Below are 19,025 nucleotides of genomic sequence, written 5' to 3'. Positions count from 1 at the left end.
TAAGCAGTAAATGTCCTATGGCTTAAGCCACAATTCATTGGTTTTTCTATTACTTGCAGCAGAATATAACATAATTGATACAGCAACCTACCAAATAGCATCACTTCACTTGCAGCCAAAGGCACCAGGTCATGACACTTGATTCCCACACCAAACTGTACTTTTTTTAAAGTTTGTTCATCTTTTAGAGAGACAGAGACAGAAGGTGAGTGAGGGAAGGGTAGAGAGAGAAAGAGACACAGAATCTGAGGCAGACTCCAGGCTCTGAGCTGTCAGCACAGAGCCGGATGCAGGGCTCAAACCCACGAACTGTGAGATCATGACCTGAGCTGAAGTCGGACATTTCACCGACGGAGCCACCCAAGTGTCCCTGGACCAAACTGTACTTAACAAGCTATGTGCCCTGAGTTAGGCTTCACGTACTCAGAAGAAAAGATCCATTTTGTAATTTTCATGAAGGTAGCATATAGGCTAATGGAGACACAGCCTATTGTGCTCCTAAAACACCACCCTGTATCCCTTATTATAGCTCCTATCCCGCACTGTCCCTGCTGATTTCTTTTCCAAATTCCCTAGAAGACTGAGTTTCTTGAGGACAAGAAATATTTCTGATCTATCCTATTCCCTTAAAGCCTGGCAAAGTCCCTGGTGTATAATAGAACTAATAATATTTTAAACTAGTTTGAATTCAAGTCACAAATTAATCTTTGGCTGGGCTTGTCCTCATTTTTTAGGTCAGGGAATATATTCCCCAGAAAGGATAAAGGCCCAGGGATACACCAAGCTGGGCTTCTTCAGTTGAGTGTGTCCTGATGCTTAAAGAATATGTCTTGGTGATGACTATAGCCTGTGCATCTCAGTAGCAAAAGCTTGACTTCAGGTCCATCCAATACCCACCCCCACTCTGCTTTCATTTATTCAACCAAAATTTTCTGAGTGCCTACTATATGCCAGCTCCGCGCTTTCCCTCCCCAATCCATCTCATTTTAGACCTCCCATACTCTCCCTGGAGAAGAAATACTATCTTTGATGTCTCCTGGAAGAGAATCCACCCTGTGAACTTTTTATTTATGAGGTTTCCCTCCCAAGTATATTTGCATTTTCAAGGAAGCCCAAGAAAAGGGACAACGTTAGCTTAGAGCAGAGGATACAGAGGTCAGAGCTTAAATGCCAACAAGTGTAATAAAATGGGGAGTAATGGAGACTGGTTGATTAGAGATAACCCCATACCCAATCGAGCTCCAAAAATTGGTGGGTAGGAGAAGGCCCAGGGTGGCCAAATCTTCTGATCTTTTATGAAAAGTGTGAGGTCCTTGCAGGTAATTCAAACTTTCTAAATAAACACTATATTGAACAGTCAAAACCTATCTATTGGACATATCCAATCTGAAGGACACTATTGTGAGACCTCTGACTTAAAGAAATGAATGGAGGCCTCCATGATTCTATGTTTCTCAATTGGAGAAGGTTTAGGGTACAGCATGGGGAGAAACAGTGGTGTGACAGATAAGGACAAAAAGCAGGCAAAGCTTTACTTGGGGTCACGGAATACAACTAGCTCTTCCTCAGCCCTGGTGCCTCATATTCTTGCTTTAATCTTCACATTGCCCTCAAGGTGAGTGTAATCTCTCCATTTGATAGATGTGTCAGTAACGAAGCAAGAACTTCAACTCAGGTCTCCTGACTTCCAATTTGGGCTCTTTCCAATTCATACCACTGACCCATTTTGTTCTTGTTCAGTCTTCTCTAAACCTACATTAGGTGGTCCATCTCCATGCACCTTAAACTGATGTGCCATAGTTTCCTCATTCACGAAATGGGCATAATAGTAGCACCTGCTTCATAGGCTTATGCCTGGCACATTGTATACACTTAATAAATATTCACTTCTTCTTCTTTGCTCCTGTTATTTCATTTGCTTTACTTTCCTTCTCTCCTTTTTTTTTTATTTTTTATATTTAAAAAAAAATTTTTTTTTCAACGTTTATTTATTTTTGGGACAGAGAGAGACAGAGCATGAACGGGGGAGGGGCAGAGAGAGAGGGAGACACAGAATCGGAAACAGGCTCCAGGCTCTGAGCCATCAGCCCAGAGCCCGACGCGGGGCTCGAACTCACGGACCGCAAGATCTTGACCTGGCTGAAGTCGGACGCTTAACCGACTGCGCCACCCAGGCGCCCCTCCTTTTTTTTTTTTTAAGAAAGAGTTTTGTTTTGTTTTGTTTTGTTTTGTTTTTTTAAATCACTCTTCTGTGCCTGCAATTCCATTCCTGAGAAAGGGTATACTTTCTGGATCTTCCCCTCATGGAAATGATTTATTGGTAATGTTGCCAAGATTCCCACCAGGAAGGAAGGAAGGAAGGAAGGAAGGAAGGAAGGAAGGAAGGAGAAAGAAAATGTTCATTCTCAAAGCAGAATGTAGCTTCCAGCAGAGTGTCAAGTTTCTTTGCTCATACTTCTCCCTAATAGCCTGGGGTGTTATGCTAGAGCCCAGAAATGACCCCAACAACTAATGGAGTCAAGCAATGGTGGGTTTAAATAGTTTTAAAGCTAGTATACCTCCTGGTAAGAAAACCCATTCTCATGTTATAAGACCCAACCCAGAAGACTAGTATCAAAGATGATACATTGTGATTTAGGAAAGAATTGCACTACATGACTATTTTAAAATTCACCACGGGGTCCCCCTAGTGTATTTGAAATACAATTTTATTTGTAAAATTTAATTAAGAATCCATAATTCTAGAGCCAGGATGAATTGCTGAGATAAACTTCTTCACATTATGGGTGAGGAGAAATGAGGTCCAGAAAGGAGAAGGAACTTGCCCCTGTGTGGTAGAGTCAGTTGTAGCAGAATCAGAAATGGACTTTTGGTCTGTGGTTGTTATAAAAAGATTGAGCTCAAGTACAGCATTATTAGGATGGGAAGGAATCCTTACCTAGCAGCTAATAATCAACATAGTAATATTAGCTCTGAGTGGGCACTCACCATTGCGAGGCACTGAATGCTGGGAGCACGGAGCCATTCAGACACTCTGCCTCCCCATGCAGGAGTTTACAGCCTGTCTTCATTCTACAGGTGAACACAGCCAGCAGAATGGAGGACTTGCTGAAGATCACTCGGCCCATTGTCAGTGGACATCCAAACTAGAACCTAGGCTTCCAACTTACCAGTTCTGACTTTTTTTGCATTACATTATCTTGTCTCTCAGGAGTCCAGGGTGTGACTACTGAGTTAAGGAAGAAACAGGTATCCCCTGCATACTTTCCAATTCTCTCAGGAATCAAGGGACCCAGAATTAAAATACCCACCTCTCTGGGCCCAAACACTTTGAGATGAGGACACTTGATTAAGTGAATGCTGTTGTCATCATTCAGATCTCAGTTCCTAAGTCATGACCTCAGATGGAAACGACTCCTGCAAACCTTTCCTGATTATCCCAGAGAACTACTCAGCCCCACCTACAGTCACCCACCATACATTACTTTGCTTTATTCTTTTCTTAGTACCCATCACGATAGATATGGCATAGATCTTGACCTATTTGTGCTTATTTTGTGTCATCAAACTGCCTGTTAGAACTTCACAAACCTGTTTGCTGTTGTGATGTGGCACCCACACAATGCCTAGGTCATGGCTGATGTTACCATGGTAGCTCATGGTAAATGGTAGCTCGTTTGCGGGGATGAATGAGTGAATGATAGTTCTTGATCTCAGCCATTGGATTTACACTGACTACTGTAACAAAGCCACACTGTTGCCCAGTCACCCTATCCCTCAGCAGCGTCCCCCAGGTGGGGAGATAATATCAAACCCAGAGGTGACAAGAGTTTGGTGGGAATGTTTTTTCAACAGAAATGTTCACTGCCTGTCAACCTTCCTGCTGAATCTAGCAATCTGTTTCCATTTCGATACGGTTGTGATTTTTTTTTTTTTGAGGCTACATCTGTAGAACTGAGAAGTGTTAGAGCAATTTCCATAATAGCAAGTTTCTTACCCCACTCTCGCCAGTTTACATGAAGTGACAGTGTTTATTGTGTAGGATACGTACATTATGGCTCCAAAGTCATTTTCTTGGATGTCACCCACTCTGCTTTGTTTCTGCTGGTTACTCCAGCAGAATGATTCTCTCAGGAGAAAAACTAAGATTTTTAATAAAAGCACAACACTAAAATGTTTTTTTTAAAGAAAAGTCATTTTTTATGAGCTCTGCTAACTGCCAGACTGCTGAATACATTCCATTTCTTTTTCAATACTTTGTCCCTTTCTGGGGTAACTGCCTTATGGGGAACATGTTACATTTCTTCTTGGATCCTGCAGCCTTACTGTAGTCCTGGCAGCTAGGGAATGTTTAATTCGTGTTTGCAGAATAGAGAAAATAAACATCTCTACCTATGTTACAACCAGCCAAAGACAGCAGCTGACCAGCCCTACCCTGCAAATCGGACTTAGCAAAGAAGTCTATCTGTTGTGCCAGCATCACAGAAATCAACTGCCTCATCAAAATTTTTCCTTTTCGTATCTCATTCATTCACAAGGTTGTTTACCTTTCCTACTTTGTGCAAAAAAATTTGTGCGTAATACAGAAACCATGCCTTATATAAATAATTCTGAATAGTGGCAGTCCTGTGCCTCTATTTTTAGGTACTGTTTTAGGAAATTATGGGGACATTTCTGGTGGTTGCAATGAGTTGAGAGAATGATTCTGGTGTTTATGAGGCAAAAGTTAAGGGGGTGCCTGGGTAGCTCAGTTGGTTAAGCGTCTGATTCTTAGTGTCGGCTCAGGTCGTGATCTCACAGTTTCATGAGCTCGAGCCAGGTCGGGATCTGCACTTACGGCAAGGAACCTGCTTGAGATTCTCATTCTCTCCCTTTCTGTCTGCCCCTCCCCTACTCCTGCTGTCTCTGTCTCTCTCAAAATAAATAAACTTAAAAAATAAAATAAAATATTAGAGAAAAGTTAGGGATTCCCTGAAATGTGCAGCACAGTCCTGATAAATGAAACACAGTTCATGCCCCATACAAATTTCTAATGTCTCACTTATTCATATAGGTGAGAGAGAAATTTGTACATGTGTGTGTGTGCACGTGTGTGAGTATGAGCATATCTGAGCCTAAAATCTGGCATTTGGCATGTATACTTTTTTTTTTTTTTGGCAAGGAACAATTTTCGAGGAATGTAATTTCCATGTAAATCAAGGGTAGATTATGACTTAAAAAAATTTCTACTGAGAGTTGTTTGCCGTTTAAAAAAAATACACCACAGAAAGCAACATCACTCATGGCATTTAAGACAAATACCTGTATCAGCCTGCATGTGCCACAGTCCTAGAAATTCTACATATAGATGCAAATATCCGACTTGTACACAATGTCTTCTAGCGTGCTTGTGCTCAAGCAAGTGCATACAGAAATACATATTATCTTATTATTATTTAATTTCCTTTTAATTATCCTTTACTTCACACTTATAACATTATAACTGAATTTTTTTTTAACTATGAGAGTGCAGACAGAATATGTTATCCATGAATTTCATTTCAGGGTAAGAAAGGGGATGTTACAAAATGTTTATTATAAGAAGGGCGCATTGAGTTTCATCGCTTGAGAATAACTACCTTAGGGGAGCTTCTCATATAAGCACCACCCTGTGCTAATAGTTGAAGATACAAAGATAAACCAGTCAAACAGAGGTCTGTCTCCATTGAATTTACAGTCCACTGGGGAAGCTAGACCTCAGCATATAATTGGTCCAGGGATTATTTGGTTCCATATATGATATGTGTCAGGATGGAAAGTATAGGTGCAAATTATAAAGGAGTCTGATTTGTACTGGCAGAAGTTCCTCTGAGAAAGCAATGGTTGAGTTCTAAAGGATAAGTAAGAGATACTCAGAAGAATACAGGGTGGGGTAGAGATTTCCAGGCTGATAGAAAAGTATGTATGAAAGCCCTGAAACATTCAAGAAGCAGGGAGAAAGCTGGTGTGACTGGAACATAAAGAGTTATTTAATCCTTGTCTTAGTTCGGGCTGTTAGAACAAAGTACCATAGACTGGGTGGCTTATGGACAACAGAAATTTCCTTCTTACATTTTGCAGGCTGGGAAGTCCAAGATCAAGATGCCAGCAAATACAGTGTCTGGTGAGATCTTGTTGCCTGGTTCATAGATGACTGTCTTCTCACTGTGTCCTCCCATAGAGGGTCAAGGAAGCTCTCTGGGATCTCTTTTATAGGGACACTAATCCTATTCATGAGACCTCTGCCTTCATGACCTACTCACCTCCCAAAGTCTCAACCCCCAAATACCATCATGTTGGAGATTAGGTTTCAACACATGAATTTGGAGGGGAGAGATACAAATGACCTATAACAATGAGGGAAAGAGTGGCATGAGATGAAAGAACATTTATTAGGAATAGAGGTTTTGAGTGTATTTTTAAAAATTGGAGCAACCCCAAATCGCTGGAAGTTTTGGAAGATCAATGACCTGCTCAATTTCACATTTCAGAAAGATCATTCTGATTATTGCTTGCAGCACGAATCAGAGGTGGGCAACAGAGAACGACCAGTTAATAGACTATTCCACATGAGAGATGATGGTGTCTGGAAAATAGTACTAGAGTGTGATGGAAAGAAACGGCTGGTTTTGAAAAATAATTAAGAGGTGGAATCAAAGGAACTTTGAGACTGATTTGATATGGAAGCGGGAGAGAGGTAGTTGTCAAGAAGGTTTCCTGGGTTTGGTCATGAGCAATGGAATGGGGTACTGATCAATGAGACAGACAATACTGTGGGACGAGCTGGTCTGGCAGAGAGGACTGACGAGTTGCATAAGTGACCACTTCTACCTTCACAGCAGCACTTCAGGTAAGAAAAATGCAGCTCTGAGAAATTAAGTGACTTACATAGAGTCATGGTTTAGAATAACACAAATTAGGGGTGCTGGGTGGCTCAGTCAGTTAAGCGTCAAACTCTTGATTTCAGCTCAGGTCATGATCTCACGGTTCATAGGATTGAGCCCTGTGCTGACAGCGTGGTGCCTTCTCTCTCTCTCTCTCTCTCTCTCTCTCTCTCTCAAAATAAACTCAAAAATAACTTTTTTTTTTTTTTAAGGACAATACAGATCAGATGGGAAGTTTTGGTCTTCTGATTACAAAGCCCCAAGTTCTTTCCCTATGCCACATTTGCTGAAAAAATGTCTCCTGTCTTCCAAGAAGTTGTAATCACTGAGGTTTTAGGTATAGATGCTAAAGATAAGTCTACAAACGGCCAGGATGATGACTTCTCTGTTTCTTCTTCTGTAAAATAGCACTACTCGTAGGGTGTTTTTGAGAAGTAAATGACATCATGCATGTCCTTGTCATGCGCTACAAGGCCCATAAGACCTGGGTCCTGTCACCTGTCAGATCTCTTTTTCCATCTTCTTCTTCCTTCCAATCCTGCCTCACTGGTCTTCTCCTAATTCTCCAGGACACTAAACATGCTTCCCACTTCAAAGCTTTCCATTTACTGTTCCTTCTGCCTTGAGTAACCTTCTCTTGAGTATCTGCATGGCTTTCATAAGGTCCACTTTATCAAAGAGATTTGTCTTCTCTGCTGCCCTTTAAAAGAGCCCTCCCACTCTAACTTCCTCATCCTTCATATTTCTTCAAACACATGTCATTTCTTGACAAATCATGCATTCAATTTTTTTTATCCATCTCTTTTCTCCAGAATGTATGTTTCATGAAAGCTGAGATTTTCTCCCCTTTATTCAGTGCCTAGAATGGGACCAGGCATACAATAGCTGCTCACTAAATGTTTTCTGAATGAATTCATACATGAAAAGTATTTTTGCCCAACTGCTAACATACAGTAAAGTACTTACTATTAGTGCTTTTTTTTTCATTATTCTTAAACCTAATCTGTTGATATTTATCTGGCCGAAACAGATGCTTTTTTAATATGTAGGACACCTCATTTTATGTTTTGTATGAAGTATGTATTATTTTATGTGACTTCCTTTTCTTGTCTTATAGGGTTTCTCTTCTAGCTTCAGCTTACCCTCCACATTGCTGCAGAGACAAACTTTCAAAAGCAGAATTGGATAAACACTTTCACAGGATCCCCCATTGTTTGTGAGAAAAAGTCTAAAGCTAATAATGAGGTCCTTCATGGGGTGCCTAGGTGGTTCAGTTGGTTAAGCATCCAGCTCCTGACTTTGGCTGAGGTCACGATCTCACAGTTTGTGAGTTTGAGCCCTGCATCTGGCACACTGATGGTGTGGAGCCTGATTGGGTCTCTCTCTCTCTCTCTCTCTCTCTCTCTCTGTGACCTTCCCTCGCACTCTCTCTCTCAAACTATATAAATAAACTTTAAAAACAAGTAATGGGGTCCTTCATAATCTGGGCTCAAATTTCCTCTCCTCTCCTTTCCTGCTACTTCTCCCCATTTGTTACATACTCTAGCCCATTAATCTACTCATTAATCTCCAAGCATGCCAGGATTTTCCATGTGTCTGTGTCCTATACATGCTATTGCCAGTACTAAGAATACCCTCCTTCTTATTTTCTATATGGTGAAATCCTGTTAATCCTTCAAGACACATATCAAATATCCCCAACTCTGTAACATTGTATTAATTAGCGTATCCTCCTCAATTCTCCCAGACAAATGAATTGCTTCCAGCTCCACATTTTGCATGACATTTTGAACACAGTCTACCAGAGCCTGAAACACATTCTACTAGAATTATTTGTATATGGGTCTTATCTTCCTCACTAAACTCCGAGCTCCCTACATGCAGGGATTATATTCAAATCACTTTTTATCACTGGGGACAGACAGATCAGAAGGGTTTCTTGGCCGGATGATCTCTCACATCCTTAATTATTGAGTGGTGATTAGTACAGCAATACCACAATTCCTGCTCTCCTGCTGCCACTCCCTACTTCCGTACCTGTGGCAGCACCGCGAAGTGATCAAGACACTCTTTCCAGCTGAGCCCATACCCAGCTTTTGAATCCTCTTTAGCCAAATACCCCAGGTAGTCATTTCAAATCTCTCAGAGTTGGCGCTAAAGATGAAACATATTTGCCGTCTCTTTGAAACCCTAGAACTTGGTAGATGCTCAATAAATGCTCGTTGAACAGATGCTGAGTTCAGAGCTATTTACAAGCAACAAAAATCTGTTTTTTAAAGGTACAGATGAGCTTTTTGGTATTACAAAAAAAACACTTTTAAGAATCAAGTGTTTCCTAAATTACTCATTCTTTTTCCTGTTTGTGTCCTTAATCACATCATCACTACTGACTTATCCCCTCCTGGGTCCATGGATAGCCCAGGGTCCTTCTCCTTAGCTGAATGATTCCCGTGTTCCTTTTGAATGCACTTCTGAAGTAATCCAGCTCCATTTTATAGTCTTAAATACTTTTTCTTGCTTCTGCTTTACAATCCTAACCTCTCTCTCCCTCTAGTTTATGTTCTCAGTGACTCGCTTAAAATTTTGCCTAATTGGATAAATGAACATTTATGCTTCTGAGAAAGTGGCGTGGGATGGTGAGTGCATTTTCTCATTAGATAATTTCTATCTATACAGGTCCATTTTTCTAAATGTGGCAGTAATAACATCTAAAGCTGCTCCTCTTTTCAGCTATTTGTATGATTTTGACCTTTGCTATTTTGTGCATAGGAGGATACGCATTACCTAAAAGGGTCAGGAAAAATAATGGGGCATCTACATAGTTTTATAGTCTGGTAATCTTAGGGGAAATTCCAAACACATCTTTGTTTTAAGAAAAATGTTTAAACTTTTAACAAAAATGCTTGAGTTTTGCTTTCTACCTTAACAACAACACATCGCTGCCCTAATTGAGTCTTAGAAGCCCAGATGATTGAGCATTCCCCAGGACCCACAGTTATCCTTTTCGGTGTCAGTGCCCCTTGCCCAAGGATGCAACTATTTAGGAGATGAGCTAAATATGGATTGGCCCTAGGACTTAGTCTATAAATGTTCCTTAATAAGTTAGCAATGTTTCTCACTAACTCCCTGATGTCTGCCTAATTTTTTTGTGACCTATGAGAGACAAAAGCTTCCACAACTTGAAATTTCCAGAGTCTACTTTTTATTTTATTTTTGGATTCATAACTGTATTCTTGTGTGAAGGAGGTTGATATTAAAATTACTAAATATCAATCCACACACTCTCACCCACTCTTATACTAAAAACCCCTGTTGGTGTTCTCCCCATCTACCTTCTTCCCAATCCAATGACGCTGCGGGTCCAGATTGGCACCTGTTGTTCTTGTTATGGGGACTTTTATTTGTGTCTGCTGCCTACAAGGTTATTCTGCTACAAAAAAGAGAAGGCAAACTGGAATCACTTAATGTGAATTCTGGCGATTTCAGCACAGCTGACAGCAAAAGCAATAGCTTCACTGCTAATTCTTCAGCTAAGATAATGGAGCAAAAAGATCTAGACACATACAGTCAGATCCAAGCCCTCCCATGAATTAGGTGTATGACCTCGTGCCAATCATCTTGATTCTCTTTGAGTCACCTCTCAAGTCTGTAAAGTGAGGGGGTTGAATTAGATCACTTTTAAGGCCCTTTCTTGCTAACAGATTCTAAATCTGAACTGCGTGAGCCTTAATTTGGGGAACAATTTCTCATTGCCTCTTCCATTCCAGCACCATCTTCCAAGGCACCCTATATAAAGACTGATAGTATTTTGTTGTTATTTTTTCCTTGCTTTAGCGCTATTAAGTGGGGTGACTCACAAGGCCAGGTTCCAGCTGGGGGCTCAGAAGCGATCCATTTCTAAGAGGGGAACTCTGAGAATCTGAAGGAGGAAGGGAAAAACAAGGAACATCACGTTTACTCCTAACTGGTTGATTCCTCTACGGATTCCAGTGAAAGGCACAACCCAGCAAAACAAAGAAGAATCCTCTGTGGGAAGAAAACCCCTTTCCAAGGCCCAGATCCTTCTGATACATAAGAGCTTTCATGCCCCAGGAAGTCGAGTGGCACAGTGAAAAGAGTTCTTGGGAGAAAAATCTAAGTGTTATATTCATGTTGTTTGCTGGGGAGGATATGTCATAAATCCTTTCTTTCTTGCATCCTGCTAATGACTTTGTGCCATTTTTACCCTGGAGAAGTCACTTCGCAACAACTGTCTCCTAATCTTTATGTGTATTAGGCCTTTTAACCCTGATTATAATAATAATACATGTTTGTTGGGGAAAACAGAAAAAAGGTTCAAAACAAATTTTAAAAGATTACCCACAGTGTCCCCAGAAGCATTTCAGCGTATTTCAATTCCAGTTCTTTTTTCAAGATGCATAATTGTAACTCAGACATCAGCTGTTCCCGCTTCCTCTGTTTGAGCTCGCAACAGCTCACACAAAAGCTTTTTGTGTGTTTGTCAGAACCCTTTCAAGTACCAGACAACTCAGTTCAAACTGGCTTAAGCGGAAAAACACGTCTATCGGATCGTAGACAATTTCAGGGTAACCACCTAAATGTCCATCTGAAGGAGAAGAGAGAAATAAACTGAGGTATAGCCATGTAGCGAAATACAACAAAGGAAATGAGTGAACTAAAACTATACGTTGGAACACAGACCATTTCACAAATATGTTGAGTGAAACAAAACAAGTGGCGAAAGAATGCATGTACTATAATACCATTTGTGTATGTATAATTGCTTAAGGATACATGCAAACATAGCTCAAGAATACATATGTATCTTGATACATGATACAAGAATACATATGTATACAAAAAATGGAAAAGGAAAGATTGGAAGAAATAAACCCCAAGTTTAGGAGGGAGGGACAGGGCTGTGATCAGGAAGAAGGAGAAGGAATGCTTTAGCCAGGATGGTCATGGTTTGGTTTGGTTTTGTTTTTTTCTGACGTTGGATATGTATACAGGTTTTGTTCTACTAATTCTACACATTTTTAAAAATCTGAATGATTTCATAACATATTTTTAAGACCACACACACACACACACACACACACACGCACTGCCCCAAAACAGGTCCAGTCGCAACTCTGCATCTGGTACGCAGCATCCCAGCATATCTGTGTCAAGCTCTGGCTTCCTCCAGGTCACCTCCATGCATTGGTTCTTCCTTTGTGGTAGCAAGAGAGGCAACAAAAGTATCCGGTGGGTACTCTCACAATTCTCTCTAATAAGCTCATTTTCCCTTCAAAACTCCAGGGAGAGAGAGAGAGCATTTCATTCTTTCCACAGTTCCAAGGTGAAATCTCCAGTCCCATTCCATGATATCACATGTGCATCCCTGAACCCGTCACCTTAGGAGGAAAGGATATGTGATGCTCTCATTAGCCTGGATTGGGGGGGGTGGGGGTGAAAGGGTGCAAGCTTCATGCACTGGGAGGGAGAGATTTGTGGCTCCCCAGAGGAAAACCAGGGTGTTGTTATCAGAAGATGAGATTCTGGGTAGCCATAAACAACAGAGGTCCACTCTTACTAGTGAAAAATTCTTAATCTACTGAAGATACCTTAAGGGGCATGGAAGAAAGTATGCACAACAAAAAGCTTGCAGCAAACAACCTGACAATGCCACTTAAACATCCTTCCAGAGCCCCTTTCTCCCTCTGCTGCCCCACCCCTGTCTCTGGATATCCCTCCTCTGTTCTTTCTCTTTCCTTTCCTACACAGTACACTGATTCCCTAACTGCCCTACCTCACTTATGCACAATAAGACTGTTCTACCCCTGGACTTGCTTATTTCCTGATCAGCAAAGCAAAACACCTACAATCAATAGGATGCACCTCTTTAGAAAGCAAGAAAGTTTAAGGATTATCCTTTATTACTTGACTCTATACCCTTGGGAGTTCTATACCTATGCAAACAATTTATTGAAGCCCAACTTCCAAATGTTTGCAAGTGATTAACCCAGAGAAATGTTAATGCCAGTTGCTTGGATGACACATTTTCTCCCTATTACTGCCTATATGTTTGTTTATATAACACTTGTGTTATAGTTTTGTGCTTCACTTTTGCATTTTTTTCACATCATTAATTATTCCACTACAATCTTATCTTTGTAATGATTGTCTAACATAACATTACATGAATGTATCATATTTTTAAGCAATCATCTATTATCAGACACTTAGGATGTTTCCATTTGTTACCATCGTGTAAGTAATGTTGACGTTAACATATGTTCATAACCGTTATGTTTTTCTCTGAGCATTGCCTTAGGATCTATTCCTAGAGTTGGAATTTCTTAGCCAATGGAGTGTGAACATTTTTATGGCTCTTGATACAGTTTGCCAAATAGCTCTTCAGAAACGCTGAAACCATGTACCTTCCCCTAGCATTGTATGGGAATGGGATAAGGTCATTCTTATTTTCTGAGCATTTCCTGTGTCCTCAGATACAGTACCTACTGAACATACTGAACTCTGAGTAGACCATAGAGTCCAGCTGTAAAGCAAGGATGGTTACACAGTACTTTCCCACCACATTGTTAACGCCCCTTCCAGAAAAAGCCAACTATGAGGTAGTAATTAGGCCTTTCCATGTTGTCTTTTTTTACCTTTCTCCCCATCCATCCGGTTTCTCAACCCCAAATCTTATAAATGATTCCTTTTTTTTTGCGTCCCCACTCCCCATATTTGATCTTGAACCAATTCCAATAGCTTTTACTTCCAGCATCTAACCTGATTCCGTATGCTTCTTGTCATTTCCTTGGCAGCTATGTTAGGTTAAGCCACCATCAGCTCTAGCCTGGACTATTAGCCTTCTCACTGCTTTCCAAACTTTTGTCCATGTAGCAGCCAAAGTGACCTCTTTAAAAGGTAAAGCAATAAAGGTATCTCCATGCTTAAAACTCTTTTTTTTTTAAGTTTATTTACATTTATTTTTGAGAGAGAGAGAGAGGTGAGAGCATAGCATGAGTGGGGAAGGGTCAAAGAGAGAGAGACACACAGAATCTCAATCAAGTTCTGCACTGTCAGCACAGAGCCCAACTCAGGGATCGATCCCACCAACCAGGAGATCATGACCTGAGCTGAAACCAAGAGGCAGACGCTCAACCGAGTCACCCAGGCGCCCCCTGCTTAAAACTCTTAAGTGGCTTTAGAATAACTAGATCCTCCTTACTTCTCCAGCCTTATCTACACTTCCTTCCTTTCGCTGGTAAGGCTGCAGCCATGATGGCCTGTTTCTGCTCCAGAAGCACAGTAAGCCTATGCCCATCTTAGGGACTTTCACCCCTCGGCTCTTTGTAGGGCTGGTTCCTTCAGGTCATTCAGATTTCAACTCAAATATCCCATCCGTGGTGACTTTTCCCTGGCTCTCAAGTCTAAAGGAGTCACTTGCATCCCTCCCAAAACTTCCTTCTCCACACCCCGCTGCCAGAAGTGTTATTCTAAAACATACCTAACATGATGTCTGTGGCTTATGAAAGAAAATACAGCTACAACCATACCTCAGAGATACTGCAGACTTGGACCTTGAGAGCTTGTTTGGAGGTTCCAGCAGGAGAGCTCAGCTACTCATATACCCTTGACTGAAGAAAGGTCCCCCTCTATCCGGGAAGGTTGTCCTCTTCAACCGAGCCTGCAGCTTCAGGAGGGATGCATATGGAGTGGTGAGGGAGGAAGGGGACACTGGCCTAGCCAGCCGGATCAGCCGAATCAACTCTGGCGATCAATAGTGACAGATGTACGGATAGATCGATCAATCGATAGGTGATAGATAGATAGATAGATAGATTCCTGCTCTAAGAATCTGCATTGTAAAATAGAGTACTTCACCCTGGGCACGTTTTTTCATACTTTATATAATAGTTACCAACTTATATTTCTTCTTCCTTTGTCTTTGAATTACCTCTGAAACTTAAGCTTAGCCTGTTAGGGCCTGGCATACAATGTGCCACATTATATGCTCAACTTATTCTTCCTTGAATATAGTGTTTTCTGTGATGACCTCCAATATAGACCAAAGGAGACAATGGAGCTGTAAAACAAGGAATGAATGAAGAGATTTAGGGAACTGACTGAACGTTAACTCTGTCTCCTGATTCTTGACTGAGAATACAATGCTGTCCTGGAAGAATGGTTTTCTAGAAAGAATGAAGACTCTAGAATGAGATGACTCTCAGTCCAAATACAAGGTTTGCCACGTTTTAGCAGCCTAAACTTTGGCAACTGCCTTAATCTCTCTGAGATTGACTGTAAAATGGGGCTACAATCCCCATCTCATAGGATGTTATGAAGATTAATGAAAGAAAATATGTAAGTCAATGAGCCTAGTGTGTGGTGCTGTACTGGCCCCCGAAATATCTTGGGTTCCTCCCCTTCTCATTGGCCAGATGAGCATACAATGGCTCTCTTACTTAATGTGGAGACACCTGGGATACCTCAGATGGCAAAGAAAGGAAACGAGCTGGCCAGATCCCCTGACAGAAAGGAGAGCCAACAAAACTCAAATGACAAGTGAGAGCTAGACTTTCAGAGTCTGAATTTAGTGATGAAGCATGAAGTTTTTCTGAGTGCATTTCAGAAATCAGTCACCCTCTTGTCTCCTCCACCTCTCTTTTCATGGAGTAAACAGGCTATTAAGCTACATCAGCACATTCAATACCTCAAGGAAATTCCCCACCTGCCCACGAGCAAGGCTCATCTGAGGCTCTGGCCAGCAAGGGGAGAAAGGAAACAGTAAAAATAGCACATATGCCCATCCATTTCCTGAAAGCTCACCTCTGGAGCTTACAGTACCTGTGAATTAGTCATAACTCTGTGACACTTAACTTTCTGATCATAAGAATAAAGCCATTTCCATCTCCCATCTCTCTGTTGGACTTCTAATTTTAAATACATGCACGCACACACATATTTTTTTTTTTTGCCCAAAAATGTCTGTTCTTGAATTGAATGTTCTTATGTCTCCCTCTCAAACACAAGCCCTCCCTAGCCCCCACCATCCATGTTTGCTCAAGAGAGAAGCCAAGAAGAGAACAAAGCTCTTAGTCCTGAGCAGCAAGCATAGCTACTTAATTCTCCAAACTGCATTCCCAGTGGCTTACTGGGTTATTGAAAACTGAGGCTGTAAATTGTAAGTTACAGAAGGACTTACGTTTGGGGAGCCCTCATTTTACAGATGGGAAAAGTAAGACCTGAGAAGAGACAGCAAGACAACGAAACAACAGCTTTCCAGTGTTTCCAGTGTTTTTCTGTTCTACCATATGCCAAACTACACGACCTAAATATATTTTCCATTTTCACATTACACTACTTGGGGCAAAACAAATGATTCATTAATAACACGTTACCGATGGCTAACATTTCCTGAACACTTGCTATATACCAGCTGACTTATGTGCACTGTCTTATTTGGTCCTCACCGGAATCCCAGGTGGCTTAGTTATTGTCCCCATTTTATAGATGAGAGAGCTGAAGATCAGAAAGGGTGGATAACCTGTCCAGGGTTATGCAGCTGTAAGAGCAGAATTTGAAACTAGGAAGTTTGACTTCAGAGGTCTCATGCCAAACCACCACTTCATCCTCACCAGGAGACCTTCACTAGGGGTGTACCCTTCAAGACCATCAGACATCTAGCAGCGACCAAAGAGTGGAAAATGCACAGCGATGGAGGTCCGGGCCGGTGATCAAGCGAAGCTGACGTAGCTGGTGCATTGCCAAGGATGCAAAGAGGTGAGGGGCCCACCTCGGCTCAGCGCTGCTAGCATTGGGAGCTGTGGGAAGACCAGGCCTATAGGATTGCCCTGCACCTGTTCTATTGCCTGATCTACAAAAGCAGACATCTGATTACCAGCAGCAGGGCCCAATGGTTCCAGGGCTTTCTTGGTCATCAAGGGTAGCTGCTGTGGCTGTGCCCAGCGGTGTCAATACTGCATTACCCCAGATGCTGAGAGGCCCCCTTTTCTTTGTTTCTGTATATGTTCTTCAAGGAGAGAAACACGTATCCCTTCCACCCTCTCTTCACCCTGGTGACAGACGCCATTCTTGCTTCAGATCCATTTCCCCTGCTCTCCTTAGAAAAGAAAAGAATGCCTCTGGATAAATTCAGAAAGGAGTCTGGCTAGGCCTTGAGAATACAGACCGGTTTGCTGGCTTAGTCACTGATGGGGGCCTGTCATCTGATTTGAGTCCTGCCATTCCCTCCTCTCTCTGTCCTGTCCCTTTGTCTCTCTGGACCACACTTTTCCCATTTGTTTAAAGGTAAATGTAAACTGTGGGGAAGCTGCGTCTAAGATAAACACGTCCAGCTGTCCGTTCTACATCCTTCACGCTCTGGGTGTTGCTGGTGGGGCAGGAGCAGTAATCACAAAACAGAGGCAGGAACACCGTGCTGCCTTTGGAAAGGAGTGGTGGAGGAAAGGTAAAGACAGCAGCAGGGAAGCCCTCAGGAAGGATGCCAAAGCGGAGCATCTTCGTGAGGTGCCCACGCCCTTGTCATATGAGATCCTCTCTTTGCTGAGCTCTAGGGAAGCTATAGACGGGCCTCAGAGGACCTGGGTTTCACACGCCACCCATCCCCTGGCATCCTACATTCCAGTTTGTTTTTTAGGACCCATTGTTCTCAAAACCACCAAGAGAAGCACTTCTTCATTGACGGTGTTGAGAAGGACAAGCAGTGAGTTTCGAAGCCTGGTTAGTTAGAAATGGGCAGTTTTGAATTTTGAAACATACACGCTCACAAGTGCTTGGACACACACACATTTGTCATTTTTAATAGTGCCTCAATAAGAATAATAACTAAGAGCTCTGTACTCTAAGAGGGCCTCTAGAAAACTCCCTGGTGAAACTGGGATTATATTTCTTATTGTGGGGATAGGGAAGGAGGTTTGATCACCAAGTTAGACCTCAAAACTGCCTAGATGAACTAGAACATATGGCAAGACGGAAAGGTAGCAGAGATAAACACTGGATCCAGCATTCGGGTCCAGATATTAAATGTCTCACTACGCAAAATCCTTGCACCAGGTTCTGGGAAACTGCCAACAGGACCACACATCAGCTTGGGCTGGGTAATAGAAGAAGAATGTTTGTATTCATGAATTAGTCTGGCTCAAAAGTGCTCAGAAGTGGAATCCTCACCTGATCTAGCATGGAGTGGAGTGGACTTAGGCAGATCTAGATTCAAAGCCAGGTTTGGCTTACTATCTTTGAGAACTTGGGCAAGTTACATCTGAGCCACTATTTCTTGAGCTGTCCCCAAACACACTTCCCTTGACTGGTTGTCGTAAGTAATAAAGATAATGTATGGTTACACTTCTCAGATTAGGCTGGCAAATTCCTAGGAGTATTTGGCAGTGCACTTGAGAGTATGGGAGGCCATGGCATAAATACAAGGCATGTTCCCAACGTTTCTATTTTCCTCAATGGCAACTCACTTACAACCTATTTTTTTTGTGTGTTAAACCAAACAGATCTATTATTGAGTAGGAAGAAAAATCCGCTGCCATCTTAAAGCTCAAAGTGGTAAAGAACTTTCAAGATACAGACAGCCACTGCATGGTCCAAGCCCCTAGTTCCTTAGGAATACATGTTCACTTTCTCTGTCTTCAGGGTACTTTAGCAGAAAGAGAAGTTTTTGTGCATGCAAAATACCTAGCATGGTGTCTGTCACGTACTAGGTGATCAGTCATTAGTAAATGTCATTATTTGAAATTTCTGGAATGTGATCATCTCATTTGCCCCTGCATTGATCAGACCACATGCGGGTAGTGTAAGGTCTATCGAGGAGCATCCTTTGTTTTCTCCTTTAAGGTTTTCCTTTTTTTTTTTTTTTTTTTGGAGAGAGAGAGAGTGAGAGTGGCAGAGAAAGAGAGAGAAAGAATCCCAACAGGGCTCTGCACGCTCAGCACAGAACCCGATGTGGGACTTGAACTCATGAACTAACTGTGAGATCATGAAGTGAGTCCAGATCAAGAGTCAGTAGTTTAACCACTGAGCCACCCAGGTGTCCCTTTGTGAGAAGAATACAATCAATCTAAAATGTGTCTAGATTAAAGGGTGATGATCAAGCTGGAGAGA

The sequence above is a fragment of the Prionailurus bengalensis genome, chromosome D1 (genome assembly GCF_016509475.1).
Source record: "Prionailurus bengalensis isolate Pbe53 chromosome D1, Fcat_Pben_1.1_paternal_pri, whole genome shotgun sequence".
Lineage (NCBI taxonomy): Eukaryota > Metazoa > Chordata > Mammalia > Carnivora > Felidae > Prionailurus > Prionailurus bengalensis.
This window is presented reverse-complemented; position numbering follows the sequence as displayed.